Source organism: Equus quagga, chromosome 3 (assembly GCF_021613505.1).
Source record: "Equus quagga isolate Etosha38 chromosome 3, UCLA_HA_Equagga_1.0, whole genome shotgun sequence".
NCBI classification, from domain to species: Eukaryota; Metazoa; Chordata; class Mammalia; order Perissodactyla; family Equidae; genus Equus; species Equus quagga.
Window position 1 is genome coordinate 108,505,372 of NC_060269.1, and position 13,699 is coordinate 108,519,070.

The window sequence follows — 13,699 nt, forward strand, 5'->3', positions numbered from 1 at the left end:
TGTTTTTTCATGCCTTGATAGCTCATTTCTTTTTATCTGTAAATAATGTTTCATTGTCTGGATGTATCACAGTTTCGTTATTCATGCATCCATTAAAGGACACCTTCCAAGTTTTGGCAGTTATGAATAAAGCGTCTATAAAGCTTTGTGTTCAGGTTTTTGTGTGGACATGTTTTCAACTCATTTCAGTAAATACCAATGAGGATGACTGCTGGATCATAAGGTAAGAGTAGTGTAAAAAAAGAAAAAAAATTGTGAAACTGTCTTCCAAAGTTGTATCATTTTCCATTCCTATCAGCAATGAATGAGAGTTCCTGTTGCTCCATATCTTTGTCAACATTTGGTGTTGTCAGTGTTTTGAATTTTTTCACTCTAATAGCTGTGTAGTGGTATCTCGTTTTTTCAATTTACAATTCCCTAACGACAAATGGTGCTGAGCATATTTTCATATGCTTATTTCCCAACTGCATGCCTTTGATAAGCTGTTGTTTTGTCTGCTTTTTAACTGGATTGTTTTCTTATTGTTGTATTTTAAGAGTCCTTTGGATTATGAGATGCTAGTCTCTTATAAGATATGTGTTTTGCAGATTTTCTCCCAGATATGACTTCTCTTCATTTCTCTTAACAGTGTCTTTCACAGAGCAGAAATTCTTAATTTTAATGAAGTCCCACTTATCAATGTTTTTCTTTCATAGACTCTACTTTAGTCGTATAAAAAGTCTTCGCCAAACTCAAGGTCACCTAGGCTTTATCCTATGTAATCTTCTAAGAGTTTTATAGTTTTGTATTTTACATTTAGGTCTTTGATCCATTTTTCAATTTTTGTGAAAGGTTTAAGGTCTGTTTCTAGTTTCACATATTTTGCATGTGGACACCCAGTTGTGGCAGTACTATTTGTTGAAAAGATTATCCTTTCTCCATCAAATTGCCTTTGCTCCTTTGTGGATGATGAGTTAACCGTATTTGTGTCAATCTATTTCTAGACTCTTTTTTTCTGTTCCACTGATCTTTTGACAAAAAGAATTTGTCTATTCTTTCACCAATACTATACTGCCTTAATTATTGTAGCTTTAGAGAAAATCTTGAAATTGGGTAGTGTTAGTCTTTCAGCTTTGGTCCTCTCTTTCTAAATTTTTTTTTTTTTTTTTTTTTTTGCTGGGAAAGATTCACCCTGAGCTAACATCTGTTGCCAATCTTCCATTCTCTTTTCATTTTCTCCCCAAAGCCTCAGTGCATAGTTGTATATTCTAGTTGTAAGTCCTTCTAGTTCTTCTATGTGAGCCACCACCACAGTATGGCTACTGACAGACAACTGGTGTGAGTCTACACCAGGCAACCAAACCCAGACCACGAAAGCAGGGCATGCTGAACTTTAACCAGTAGGCCATCAGGTCTGGCTCTCTAAATTTTTAATATTTTATGAACACTAAGATAAATAAGGTAACTAAGTATGAGTACCATGATTTGAAAGTGGCTCTGAGGGCAAAAGCATAGGTTGTGTTATATAGGTTTATAAGAGCACTAACTATGCACAGAGACAATGGACCCTATCCACCACATTGTTACTTCTTCCCGGACATACAGAAAGATTACTTTTTCCAGGTCTCCTTGTGGTAAGGTTGCAGGCCAGGTGACTGAGTTCTGGATTATGAACCATGGGCAAACCTGGCCATTAAAATACAGCTTCTGGTCTTCCAGCTCTCTTTATACTACCACAGCAACTTCAGAAGCCAGATATTCTAGAAGGAATAACAAAAGGGAAGCAACCTGGGTCTGCAAATAATGACTTAGAAAATAGTTCCCAAGAAAGTCACCTGAGATGCACTGGATACAAGCAAGAAATAAATCTATATAGTGTTAAAACCTTTATTTGTTACTGCAACATAGCCTGTACTATCCTTAATAATATGTTAAAAATATCAGGTTGTTTTTTGATTTGGTTTTTTTAGTCAGCATCATTCAGCAGTCAGGATGAGAAACTCAGAAAAAAGGAAGACTTCTTTTACCTAAAGTTGAAGTTTGGCACAAAGTAGAATGTCCTTGCCTAAGATCGGGATATCCTTTTTTGTTCCCTCTCTATCAAAATAATACAAGACACCAAGATATTAACTACCCATCTGAAATAACAACCTAGCCTGGAATATACCCATTCCACTCTTTCTAACTACTGTAGAATATGCATAATTTATTTAGAGGCATTAAATTTGTAGGGTCCACAAACACTCAGCCTGAGGTGATTCAATTATCTTCCCCTGAAGTGGGACAAGTCAAAAGCAGCAGATGAAAGAAAAGGGAACAAAGGAACTCAAAAAAAAAAGAAAAAGAAAAGAAAAAAAAGCCGATCTTAGAGGGCATGGAAAAAGGGTTTCTTAGAAAGTAGTAATTGTAATGAGGATGCTCATCATTTTCACATGCTATCTTTATTCCAAAAAAGCTCAAAAGGATTTTGGATTTGATCTTGCAATTTCAATACACGTGTGACTGCTTGAGAAAACTAATAATCCTCACAAAATATTCTCTTTGAAGGCACCAAAGAGCAGAGTGTAATTATGTGTCCCAGTGGATTGAGCACTTGACTACACCCTGGAAGAACCCACGCCCTGGCGAAGAATGGAAAACCAGTATTGTTCTTCACAGAGAGAAAACAGATTCTGCATCTAAGCAGCCATTGTATAAAGTCAGGAGAGACAGCGAAACTATCTGTATATATATCAGAAGCCAATACCATGGGGATAACATACTAAGAGCTAAGCACTCTACTCCTCTATAAACATAGTCTTTTAAATAATCTTTGAGTGGCTAATCAGAATGAGAGCTGGTCCACTTTATATATTTTTATTTATTAGGTTTTGGCCAGGGGTAGGATAATCTCTACTTTTCTAAGAGCTCTCATATACTGTACATGATCTTAGAAACTGGGCAGCAAGAGAGACTACCTGGAATGTTTTCTAGACTTAACCTTCCCATGACTTTTTGAAATTCAACAAGCAGAAGACCCTTTAGCAGTATATTGCATTCATATCTAATGTTTACAGGTTAAACAGTACATATCCGTTCAGCACACAATTTGTGCCAAGTGCCAAAAAATAACTCAAATCCCAAAATGAGTGAGTCCCTTATACATGGAAAGTTGCTTACAAAGGAGAAAAACAGATAAATTAGCATAATTCCTTCTTTCCTCAATATCCTTGGCAGCAGAGAACAAACCCCCTACTGGTAAAAAGCTGCTCCATCTGCCATCCTATTGCAAGAACAGCTCGCTTTCTTGGAAAGATGATCTGTGGGACAACCAAATCCTATCTTTCATTTTTGAGGGATGGAAGATTGCAGTAGTGTCGTTTTTGTGGAGAATGGCCATCTACTTTAGGTCCGTTGGTGAAAATACCTAAAAACCAATACTCTGAACCAGTGAATTATCAGCAACCTACCTTTCTTTTCCTTCTAACCTCTTTAAAACATGAGGTTGTTATTCTTAGCTGGAGACACTACTATGCTATACATGATTTAGTAGGAAAGTTGTGTACATAAGGATGAGATTTTTTTAGTACAATAAATGATCATTGCTACATAGCAATAAGGAAGTATTATGGTGGAAGTAATTGTCTTGTTAATTTTCACACATAGACAATGAGTAGATAAGATGCTAGTAACATAGCCCAGTGATTACTCTCCTGCATTTTAATTTGTAGAGGCTTACTAGAGGCAAAAAAAAGAAAGGTGTTAAAATGATTTGACCCAAATCCCCACTGTACAACTGTGGCAGAGCCAAAGTAGGGTTCCAGATGTCCTGACCTCAGATACTGAACCGCGCAGTAGACCAAGCCGTTTCTTAATTTACTGAATTCAAACAGATTTCCAGAAAAGTAACTGACAGATATGATTTCCTTCCTTCCTTCATATTTTTCTCCCCTCTGCAAAATCAATTAGAAACAAGCAACAATTAAAGCTTTACATTTTCGTGACTCAAAATAAATTTTGATGTCTTTACTTTGGAGCCACATAATTTGAAAGAGTACTCTTTCATCTACATGTGCAGCAAAAATGTAATTGAAGAACTTGCCAAATGAAAATATATTTTACTTTCTGGTAAAGAAAAGAAAAAGAAAATGGAAAGACCAAATAGTATCGTTTTCCACCGCATTATCTTTTTAAATAAGACAGTAAACTATAACACTTTCTCATCACCTCAGTAACAATGATTGTGCAAATTCCTATTTCCTCAGCTTCAAGACCTTCAGACTTACAATCTAATGATGACAGGATACTTTCAGAGACCCTTTTAAGACAAAGTAAATCTTCAGAACTATTATTCCATTCAGTTTTACATATGCATTTTAATTTTTCTACTTTATGACTCCATTAATCTCTCATTTTCAACAGCTCCCATTTTTAATTAAAGTACAAGTTTTGCAGACCTTATTTTTATCACTGACTGATGCCTTCCCTAATGGTTTTTATTTTATTGTGAATTTCAAAGGCAGTTACGGTGCCAGGGTGAATTAACACACGAGCAGCAAGCAGATTCAAGTGAATGAACAGGATAAGCACAGTAAGTGCCCCCTTAGGAAGTCTTAAAACACTAAAGTCTGATACTATGTAAACATTTGACTGTCACTCACACTGAAACCTCAAAGGGTATGAAAACCAAAAGCAACACTTAACACAGATTGGGCCCCTTTCTCCCTCCCCCTCTTTTCACTGCCACCCTTCCAAGCAATTGCTGGAGTTCCTCCACCACCCTTCCACTCCCAGGAGCAGCGTTAGAGTGGGAGATCCTCTTCTCTCTCCATCCCGTATTGGTTCCCGCTACAGGAGAGGAAGAATCCGTAAGAGGCTAGTTTTCAGTGAGATGTACTCAATGTTGGCAAGTTAATGTGTCAGAGTCACTATTTCTACGTGGGGCCCTCCGTGGGATCGTTCACTTTTTCATGGACCTGCATGCCCATAAGCATCCTTTTCTTCCCACTACAGAGTCACTAGGACCACCTTACACTTGCTCTCAGGGAGATCTTGATTCACCAGCTTCTCCCTCTGAAAATGAGTCGGTGAAAGCATTTCAGGGGGATGTAGTTGGAAACCCTGCTCTTTCTCCCAAGCTACATTCCCTAAGTTAGCTACATTCCCTAAGTTAGCTTTGAAAATTCTAAAAACACCAGTTTGATCTTAACTTCCCAATTGGTTCAGAAATGAAACAGAAGAAAGGGTGTGATTAATTTGTATTATTCAACCCATAACCAATGGGACAAAAAATTAAAGTGCTTATTATCCAGTGTGTGGACTTCAGAACCTACCCTTCGATATAATATCCTATATACTTTAAGAGCACTTTATTGGGGTTTTAAAAAATATCATGTTTACATACAAATGTATCTTTTTTTATCCATATTGTTTTCATACTTTTTGAAACATCTATATTGTTTCCATACTTTCACATTTCATATTCATTAATTGAATATCTGTGATCCATGAATATATTTGTCAAAGAATTAACTCATCAAGAAGAGTTTTCTTTGAAAACCAAAATCAGTAACTTAACAACATTAAAATACAACAAATAAAATAGTTTTATAAAAAGTAGTCTTTAAAGACCCCTGTTTAAATTCCAGCTCCATCGGGCCAGCCCTGTGGGGTAGTGGTTAAGGTCGTGCACTCGAGTCAGCAGCTCAGGTTTGCAGGTTCAGATGCTGTGTGCAGACCTTCACACCACTCATCAAGCCATGCTGTGGTGGCATCCCACATACAAAATAGAGGAAGACTGGCACAGATATTAGCTCAGCAACAATCTTCCTCAAAGAAAAAGAGGAAGATTGGCAACAGATATTAGCTCAGGGCCAATCTTCCTCACCAAAGAAATAAATAAATAAGTTCCAGCTCCATGATTCAGTTGATATGCAAATTTGAGCATGGTACTTAATATTTCTAATCCTTATTTTCCTAATCTGTGAAATAGGATTAAAAATACTACCTCATAAATTTGAATGAGAAGTTGAAAATAGTATGTCAGAATGGTGTCAGACAATTAATAAATGATTGAGATACTTCAGATACTGTCATAACGTGGTAATTTTATCATAAATAACCATTTTTCATTACGATACTTTCAAAGATATGTTTATGGGCTTACAGTAGTAGAAAAACAGTCTTTAAAATTACAGTTCTGGTTTTTCATTCTCACCTGGGCTGCTAATAGTTTGACATTGGGCAAGTCACCTTTTCCTTAGAAGCCTCAGTTCCTGCATCTAGAAAATGATGCTCTAGAAACTGCAGAACTTTTGGACACAGGGATTCAATGATGGATATAAAGTAGTTAGCATACAGTAAGCATTACACAAATATTATCTCCCTTCCCTTCTTCCCTGAACCAAAGGAATGAGTTTATTTGTATTCTTTATAGCAGGAGGCTGCCAATGGTAGCTGTAACCTTGGGCTTCATCTGATGTAAAGACAGAATATCTTTGCCCTTTAAAACAAAGTTCTAGAAAATGGTTACACAAGGGGGGTGATGAGGAATGACTGGAAAGACAAAATAGAGAATTTTCACAGGTGATGAGAATGTTCTAAATCTTGTTTTAGGTGGTGGTTACACAGTTACATGTAACTGTCCAAAAATCATTGAAGAGAACACTTCAGAAGTGTGCATGTTATTTTATGTTAATTACGTCTCAATTTTTTAAAACCCAGGCTAATCTGAGAGTTAGAAAACCAAAGGCTTTATGGAAAGATACTATACATCTTTTTCTCTATGAATTATTTATTATTTATAATTATAGAAAAAAGTTTGAAGTAGTAGGATACATTTAAAAAGTAGGAAATTCACATAGAAATCTAGATGCTCTACTTCTCTTTAAAAAGATCAGAAGATTGGGTAAGACTGAACTCAAATTTCCTCAAGGCAACAACCAATGAAGTTGAGTAAAAGCTAAACTTTTAAGAAGAGAGTGTCCCAGACCCTACCAACTCCAGTGTTTTCTACACCAACAACACATACTTATCTAAACAGAAGCCCCATTGATTTTATAATCCATTCTACAACACCATACGTAACCCAGTTGTTTTGGTGGTTCCAACTTGAACTCTCTTTGGAAGGAGTACAAGACGGTACATAAATTCTGTAATAATATAATACTGTAGAAATTCTAATACATGTGACCTACTACTGAAAGCCCAGATCTAGACTAAACTTCATTTTTTCCAATGAAGATATTCACAATTTAAGTGCTGTAACAAAAATATATCTTCTTTATTATAGACATAAAGTAAAATAGTTGGAAAAAAATCATTTGCAAAATCTGCTGTTTCAAATAATTAATTGCTTCAAATTATTGCTGCAAATAGTTTATACAAGGCACAAGGCTTATGGCTGATAGCAAAACACTAGTTGGTTGATTTTGAATAACACAATCTTGTTGGGGAGGCCCTATGGCCAAGTGGTTAAAATTCCACGGGCTCTGCTTCAGTGGCCCTGGTTCATGGTTCAGATCCTGGGCACAGACCTACACTGCTTTGTCACCTATGTTGTGGGGGTGTCCTACATACAAGACAGAGGAGGATTTGCACAGATGTTGGCTCTGGGTGAATCTTCCTCGAGCAAAATGACTAAGATTGGCAACAGCTGTTAGCTCAGGGAAAATCTTCCTCAGCAAAAAAAAAAAAAAAAAAAACTTGTCTTCATAACTTAATAATTCAGGGGCTGGCACTGTGGCCGAGTGGTTAAGTTCTCACAGGACATTGCCAGTTCAGATCCTAGGCATAGACATGGCACTGCTGATCAGGCCATGCTGAGGCAGCATCCCACATAGCACAACTGGAAGGATCTATAACTAGAATATACAACCATGTACTGGGGGGCTTTGGGAAGGAAAAAAAACAAGAGAGAAGATTGGCAACAGATGTTAGCTCGGGCGCCAATCTTTAAAAACTAATAATAATAATTTAATAATGCAATCTTGTCTCATAATTTAACAAGTTATAAATATGATGCAGAACTCTTCTTTCTTTGCCTACATCTTGAGTAGCAGTATCCAAAGACAAAGGACTGTAAGGCAGCCACCAGTGTTGCACTATCTAAATGATTCACTTCCAGGACTGTCAGAATTACTTCAGGTGATGCTTATCTTAAGATGGGAAGGACCTTCCTATCAAAGATCCATAATGCTCTGGGATTTCAGAAAGCATTCACTATACAGTCATCTCTCAGTATCCATGGGGGATTGCTTCCAGGACCCCACCTCGGACTAAAATTCAGAGCTGCTCAAGTCCTTTAGTGGGCCCTCTTTATGCGCGGGTTCGGCATCCGCGGATTCTAACCATAGCACACGTATCCTCCACGGATACAAGGGCCGACTGTACTAGCAACGCTCACTTATGAGATTTAAATCAATGAGAGGACACTCAAGAGAAGTTATACCAAGGCCCTTTGGAGCTTGTTACAACAGATATAATCAGAACCACAGAAACATGTTATTACAAGGAAGCCACACACATACACAACACACACAATTAACTTCTGAAATGAAAATCCGAAAATTATAACAAACACAAGAATAGGAAAGGATTAATAAGCATACAAAAGCTGAAAAACACACACCGTTAAGTGTGAGAATACACAAAGTAAAAAAACCTCTCAGATATAAAACTTGAGAAAGAATTTTTTAAAAGCCCTCCTCACTGCCTGTGCCATTCAGGAGTTCATTTTTCAGCAGCGTGACCCAAAGGCAGGCGGGGTATTTAATCACTTTCCCCAATAACATAAACAAACAAGCTGGAAGTCTCATGACGTGAAATGCACAGAGAGAATTTCATCTACAACAGTACAGTGGGTATTCCCTTCAGAGTTGCACAACTATTGGATTAAAATCAAATGCATTTCACTACGAGATGAGAAACAAGGATTGAATCAATTACCTGAAGGCAAAACCAATCACACAATGAAGTCTTCACCCCTGTGAATGCTGCGGAAGAGCAAGGTAGGAGGGCTACAGCACCAATAGTCTACAATTCTCAGCAGCGGCTACACAAACAACGTTGCAGCTCTCATTTACCTGGAGAGTCTGGCGCATCTGTGCACAGCAGCCACAGCTGCTACCCAAGGCAGAGACGGAATGTGTTCACACCCCTGAAACAACAAGCTATCTATTATCATCTCCTAATACTGAACATGATGTCTTGTGAATAGAGCAGAGATTCTGCGTTGTCTTTAAATAAATATATTTCTTTAAATTGTGATTTTTGCAAGGTTTAATATATCTTTTTCTGTCAAATCTATGTTTGATGTAACCACCCAAAATGGAAATGTATTCTTTAGTATTTATTAACCTAAATGAGGGAACCAAACTATACTAGGTGGTCTGTGGAACCATTCATAAAATTCATCACTTATGTTTAAGAACACAGAATCATTTACTATGAAACTCAGAGAAAGAAAGTTGTGCTAACCTTAAAAATCCCGCCACTTGAAATGTAAAATGTATAAAACATCTGATTAATTAGTCTTTATTATAAAAGTGTAAGATTCCAAACAATTTGCCATTTGCAATTTGCCAATCTGCCATTTGATCAAAGAAAATGGCAGATTCAGTCGAATAACAATACTTTTCCAGAAACTGTTTCTGTCATAACTATTTTCAGGTAAGAATCACAAATAGGATCATTCAACATTAAACTTGCTAGTGAGGAAAAAAAATGAATGCATAAATCCAAATTTATCAGTATCACCTTAATAATTGTCAACACTTAACATTTTTCATGTTCAGGGCACCATTCTAAGCACTTCACATGTACTAAGTCATTAATTTTTAAAAGCTATAAGAGAGACATTACTATTATTCCCAATTTACAGATGATGAAACCGAGTTACAGGAAGATATGGTGGTTTTTCCCCCTAAGACAACATAGCTAGTAAAGACTGAAGCTGGGCTTTCAAAGTAGACATTCTATCTCCTGGAGGCTGAGAGTCTAACTACTACATAGTCAGTATGCAAGGTACTCATCCAAAAAGCACGTGTTTGGTATGCTAACTCCAGAAACAAGAGTCATAAATGTGGAGAGTCACATGAGTTGATATTATAAAACGATCCAGCTTATGTTAAAGTTTATTAGAACTTACACATACTAAGGAATGGGATTCTTTGTAAGTCATCCTAAAAATTTCTGCAGTAGTACAGCAAATTTTCCAATAATTAAAAAAAAGATATACTAGAATCCCTTCTTTGAATTTAGCCACTTTGTTAGACTTCATTTTCATATTCATTAATTCACTAATATTTTGGAGGTACCAAGTTGGTCCATATTACATGTAACAGCATATTGCTAGCTTCTGGGAGTAGATTTTATTTTTTGAAAAGTCAAAATATACTTTGAGCCAAGCTGGTGAATGAAGTGACAGAAAGAAATAGTTCATATAGTCTTTGGCAAAACTGTGGGACTTACTTTCTTATCCATTACTGGTTATAAACACAATTCCAAAGAGAAGTTTCAAAAATGATTCAGCAAGATTCTCAGCACAGGAATGTGTACAGTTTTCCAAAATAACTACTTTAAAAGATTGCCTTATTTGCATTAACTGCACTAATTTTGGCAGTCTGCTTTTTAAGTTCACATTACCTTGCAGTTATATCTCATAATCTAACATGAATAATGAGTTAGGATTTTGTTTTGTGGGTATTTTTTAAACATTAATATGCATAATAATATATATTAGCAGGTTTTGAACCTGAATAATAAAAACTTCACAAAACTTTAGAGGTGAAATTCACAGGAATTTTTTTCAGTACTAAGCAAAACAAAAAGATGAAGAGAGAAAGCGAAAGGTTGTTCAAGGAACAGTAAACAATGCTGGGTTCCACAAACTGTTCAACCTTTAACACAAAATTCCCAATAGCCATTTGTTAGATAAGAACACACAAGGAGGGCCCTTAAAGTTCCATGCACTCCACTTCAGCGGCCGGGGTTCATGGGTTTGGATCTCATCTCAGGTGCAGACCTATTCTACTCAGCAGCCATGCTGGGGAGGCATCCCACACACAAAGCACAGAAAGAATGGCAGAGATGTTAGCTCAGGGCTGATCTTCCTCAAGAGAAAAATAAAAGAGGAGGATTAGCAACAGATGTTAGCTTGGGGCAAATCTTCCCCACACAAAACAAAACGAAAACAAAAAAAAAAAAACACTCATACACACAAGGACAGGACAGATTTGAACCATTTGCTTCAAAATCTCCACTAGTGGTCTTCACTTCACCATCTTGAACTCTGCAAATTCTCACTCCCCAAGCAAACCAGTGCCCCTATGCATCGTCTTCATCTTACTGTTCCCTCGTCTCTTTCCCTCATCATTCTCACCCTACTATTATCCATCATCATCCTTTTAATAAAGTCCAAGGTCCTCCTACTCTAGGAAACAAAGATTCATCCAATCTAGTCTCAGGCAGGCTTCTGCCAATTTTTTCCTCTCACTTTATGTCTGCAATAATACAATGTACTTTTGACTCTCATCTACCTTAAAGAATACTCCTTAGAACATGGATTATGATATAAGCTTATACCGTAATCTAAGAGTCAAGTCAAGATAATTATTCTCCAGTGTTTGAAGTTTAATAGATACCTTCAAACTAATTTCAAGGCATTTATTACTTGCCTTTTCCAATCCTGATCTGTAAGTTTCTAAAGGTCAAATTCTGGACTTTCCTTCTTAAAAAAAAAAAGAAAAAGAAAACCAACTCTAGCAATAAACACTAAACAAATTCATTATACAATGTTGCTGAACTATTCATAGATTAAATATTTTTTCACATTTTTGTTACTGTTATTTCAGATGTGTCCTCATCAACAGACAAATTGAGATTTGTTCTTATTCTTAATATTCAAACAAATCTCTTTTTCTCTACCAAAATTGGCTTCTTTGGCTATTTCACCACTAGGGGAGTAAAAGGAGGCAAAGCATCAAAAAAAGTTATCTGTTGGCCCTTTTGGGGGAAAGAGAAATTTTTACACCAGTTAAGATGGTTTTAAGTGAATTTAAAATATTGACACAAGATTGGCAGCTGCTCACATTCTGCCTGAAAGGTTCACTCCTGGCAGGAACTCCCAGCAGCTGCTCGCTTGAAACGTGAGAAAACATTTGGACAGTTCAGCTAGCCTGATTTTCCCCTTAAAATCTGTTTGGCAAAACTTCCTGGCAGTTAATGTAATCCCGTGAAAAGGCTTTTTAAAAAAGTGTTCCCATCTCCTCATAAAACTCGTTTTGCCAGTACAGACAATATTTTTAAAAGTTATATTTTAAACTCACAATCTGTTTATTTTTGGCTAATGTTTTTCTTCATTTAGCCAATACAAATGTAAAATGGATGGCAAGGTATGTTTTTATAATAAAAGGATCAAATGGCCCATAGCGAAATATTTTTAAGAGATTACCAGTATCCTCTTGCAAAGTTAATTTTTTTACACCAAATTAAGATTAGAACAGAGACCACGATCTGCAGCTTTATCAGTCAATTCAAAATCTTTATGAAGAAACTACTTCAACAATGCTAGGATTTAGAGAACTCATTCTTAAGCATTAGGGCAAATTTGCAGGGAGAGTCAAACTCTTTAACTTGGTCCTGCAACATTCACATAGTGAAAATGAGCAAGAGCCATCTCATTCATCCATGCACTCTGCATAAAATAACCACTGCCCAGGGATGTGTAATTTGTGTACTCAACTTCTATAATAATTTTCTGAGCACTTCCTTTCCTTAATGGGTGTTCCTCTCTCACTTTAACTGCTTTCCTCTCATTCACTTTCAAGTATGTCATGGCCTCTGTAGTGCTACCCCTTATCTAAGGCAGAGCAATCTAAAGGATATTGATTTATGATGGCTATGTAATTTACACAGTCTGCAATTTTCTTGTATGATTTATTCAAAAAATAGATTGTACATTAAGCTTGGCATTCATTAAGCTGGCCCATTCCAGTTTCATATTAATTCTGTATCAGATTTGTTTGGAAGATTTATGCGTTTAGAGCATGCAGAATTGTTTGGAATATTTTAAAGTATTTGCAAAATCATAGTAACCCTTTAGAAACATTTGCATTGAAACACTGAATGAAGGCCATGATGCCAATAACCTGGGGTTACATGGAAGTAAGATAACCGGCATTATAAATGAGAATGAGTTCTCAGTGAACGTGACTATTAAGAAGTTGTTAAATTTCAACTAAGTTCTTTCTTTCATTAAATTAAATATTAGAAAATTGTGAGAACTATCCATGATTAATAAGTGTAAGCTAAATATGTTCTTAAACCTATAAAAAATCCACTCTTCAGCACATTGCTATGCTTGTCTAAAAAAGAAAACTGGACCCCAATATTTGATGATAAATAAGACAGTAAGTGAAAATTCAAAAGGTAAAAATAAAAATAATAATAAAGGATGCCACATACATTTTCTACTGTAAACACCAAAATTTTCTTGGTGATCTTTTAAGAAAGCATCTCTATTACTTTGGATTTACTAATGAACAGTGAACTGTTAACTATTAAGCTTTTGTCAATAAACATAAATGAGAAAATATACAACATAAACCTTTAAAGAGAGTTATCTAGGTCCTTAACAATAGCACTCACACATATCAGAGAGGGAAAAAAAAAATGAATCTTCAGATCATCTGACATATGCACCTTTTTTTCTTTTAACCAAAACTGAATTTTTTCATAGAAA

General features: G+C 36.1%; 1 protein-coding gene across 16 annotated transcripts in view; it reads right to left on the reverse strand.

Annotated features, from left to right (window-relative positions):
• ADGRL3 (adhesion G protein-coupled receptor L3) overlaps window positions 1–13,699 on the reverse strand; it is a 794,963-nt gene that overhangs the window by 686,855 nt on the left and 94,409 nt on the right. The gene's annotated exons all lie outside the window — the stretch shown is intronic.